The sequence below is a fragment of the Pinus tabuliformis genome, chromosome 8 (assembly GCF_031772625.1).
Source record: "Pinus tabuliformis cultivar Carrire ecotype Pingquan chromosome 8, CPIR1, whole genome shotgun sequence".
Lineage (NCBI taxonomy): Eukaryota > Viridiplantae > Streptophyta > Pinopsida > Pinales > Pinaceae > Pinus > Pinus tabuliformis.
In genome coordinates, this window is record NC_142294.1 from 1,457,674,962 (window position 1) to 1,457,678,113 (window position 3,152).

The following is a 3,152-nucleotide window of genomic DNA, read 5'->3' on the forward strand; positions in this document are numbered from 1 at the left end:
TATTAGTAGGTTATAGGAAATCGACTTGCTTCATTTTTCTAAAACCGTAAGTGTTTTAAGATATTTCTTTACGATTTGTCTATTTCGTTTTTTCCGTTTGTTACTAGTAGTGAAAAAATTGGCTCAAAAAAGCAATCGTGGGGGCAAAAAGGAACATGTACATGTAGGTAGCAAAGATATCTTAACCCTCAACAAAGATATTTTAATACTAATCCATAAAATACTAAAACTCTAGCAAGTGCTTAGGCGCTTCAAATATGAACTAGATACCATAATAATGTTGTCAAAAGAGCTAATGCAACACATGAACAAATGAATCAATTCTCGACAACTTAATCAATACAAGTGTTAATGTAGGAAAACAATGGTTAATTAGTAATGAAATCACTAACATTTTTTGTTAATAGATGAATAAATTTTGAAATTCATTATATGATAAACACTATGCATTGTATTATTCTCAAAAGAGTTAAATGAAAAAACATATCAGACTATTATGGATTACATATCTATGTATAAATAGATATGTTTTATAAGTTATATCGGTTTAGAAATTCGTACAAATCTATGTATAAATACATAGGTTTTATAGATTATATCGGTTTAGAAATTCGTTTTAACTTTTTCAAACAACGACTTATTTAGATATTTGATTAAATCTAGTATGGAATAGCTGTTTAAATAGAAAAACTAGAGGGTTTGTAAAGAAAATCGTCATTATAAAGTAATTTCACCGAAAATTGCAACCTATCTATGTACAAAACGTAGAGCCGGACCAAAAATATTTGATTAGATTATGCTTATGTACAATGCCATACTAGCATTTGCATTGGTAGAAAAAGTCATCTTCTTTGGTCTGATGATTAGATTGCTAATCTAGTATAGCATATTTGCTCTAATAATGTGAAATCATATCGCAAATGTTAAGTAAAATGGAAGAGATATTAGGATGCTTAGAAATAAAATGAGTGAGCACTATGTCATTTCCGAATCCCATAACAACTTAAACAAAGAAACATGCCACTATATACGTACAACTATGTTTTGATGGTCTATCATAAATGTGCCACGCATTTTGAAATTGCTCAAGGTACCAATAGCAACTGTTTTGTCTTCACTGTACTGATCATAGGAAATTTTTCGTATGGCAAATAATACTCCTTCCAGTTTAACGCCCATTAGAATACACTCTTTTTTGGTCCTGTCATTTGCATGTATTATACAATTTAAGCAATGAAAATAAATAAAGCGAAAGTCTTGCTTGCAAGCACTACAACACAACATAGTCTTGTTCATAGCCCTAAAAACTGTCATTGGGTTACTACATATTGCACATACAATTTCGGAAGGGTCGTATATATGTTAACTACTTTCAGATATCCTTAAAAATGTTGTAAATTTAATATAGAAAACAAATACTTAGAAACATGATATCAAATGTATTTTTTTTTTATGTTCTTTTTCGATTTCTATTTAAGAAATATGATATAACTTAGTGTGCATATAACACTGGGCAAGGAAAGAAAGTTTTTTAGACCGTCAACTTTCTTTTCTTTGTTTATACGTTGACTATGAATTGCAAAAATCTTTTTCATGTTTTTTAATTATATTTTTCAGCAAAATCAACCGGAAAACATTTTGTTGCAGATCTCTTTGAATTGAAACACATGTCAAAGAAAGTTTATCATATACTTGAACCTGAAACTTATACAACATATCTGAAAAATACACGAAAAATTACCTATAGATTAGGAATATTTCTTTCCTGGATATTGGGATATACAGATCTACGTATACATAACTACAACTATGGGGATTTGTACCTAACACTTTCCTTGTAATATTCTATCACACAATATGATTAGTAATGTTTATAGACATAATGTAGGATAATCTATGGGAAAGAGACAATAATGCTTGCCAAACATTGGCAGTTATCATTCATCCTTCGAGACTAAGGAATTAGACAACAATTCGAAAGCACAGATTCAACATATTAATCTCTCTCGAAGAGTAATGCTAGTTTGTTTGATAAAATATAAGGAAAATACTATATATATAGCTAAAAAAAATTATCATGATGAGAAGGAAAATTATTTACATTTATCCAGATAATCTTCATTTGGAATTATTCTCATGAATATAAACTTAAAGGTACACTATGTAGTAAATGGGTCTATCCCCAATTTCTATTGTTAAAACATATCTATAGAATTCATAAGTAAATAAATTAATTTGTTTTTCTTCATATCTTACAATTTCTTTTTTTTTTACATCAGGGTTAGGTTTTCCATACAGTACATTTTTTTCTAATATTGGTTTTGTTAGCCTCCTGCTGCAGCAGGTATTCATCTTTTATGATTGACATTTTCACATGCCAAATATGTCATACTCAATAAGCTGCAGTGTTCCATATTTCCACAAAAAGCAATGAAAGTGTGCTAGTCCAAATGCCACTACTGTATTCCATTTGTGATGAGTTTTTTCAGTTAAGGGAAGGCCAAACAGCTAAATCTTGGTCTCCCTAGATTTCAATTTCCTGTTGTAGAATATAGAGAATGCATCTGTCCAAACAGTTTAATCTTGGTCGGATTTGTAGATAGGTAGAGAACCTAAGGGACCTAACTGTTTAATCTGGGCCCTGGCAGAAATAATTGCAGATTTAGATAGGAAACATTCAAAAGAAAAATTGTAATTCTGGATCTGCAAGTCTAAGTGCACCCTAATCATAAAAGAAGAAAACATGTTAGGACAATAGGCTGGGTAGGTAGCTCTGTGGTTGCAGAATGATAATTTGTGATCAGTTTTGTGGTACAAAGTATTTTATCTTTTCAGATCACAGTACAGGCAATTTTATGCAAAAGGGCTCAAAGGTGAACATCACTAACTCCCCTTTCTTCTAAACTCCCCAAAGCCACTTACTAACTTCCCCAAGAGGTCAAGATCTGCTTGAGCCTCTCAGTTTCATCATTTCCATGACATTCGCCTTGGTGAGGATCTGCTTCACCCAAGGATTGCTCACTCATCTTCTGTGAGCCTTCTTTTCCCAACAAAGCCTAAGGTCTTATACCTTAGCGCCCTCTGTTCATCTCCATATTAACTACTAACTTTATTATATAAACTCTCTATTAGTTTTTCTCATTCCCCTATTA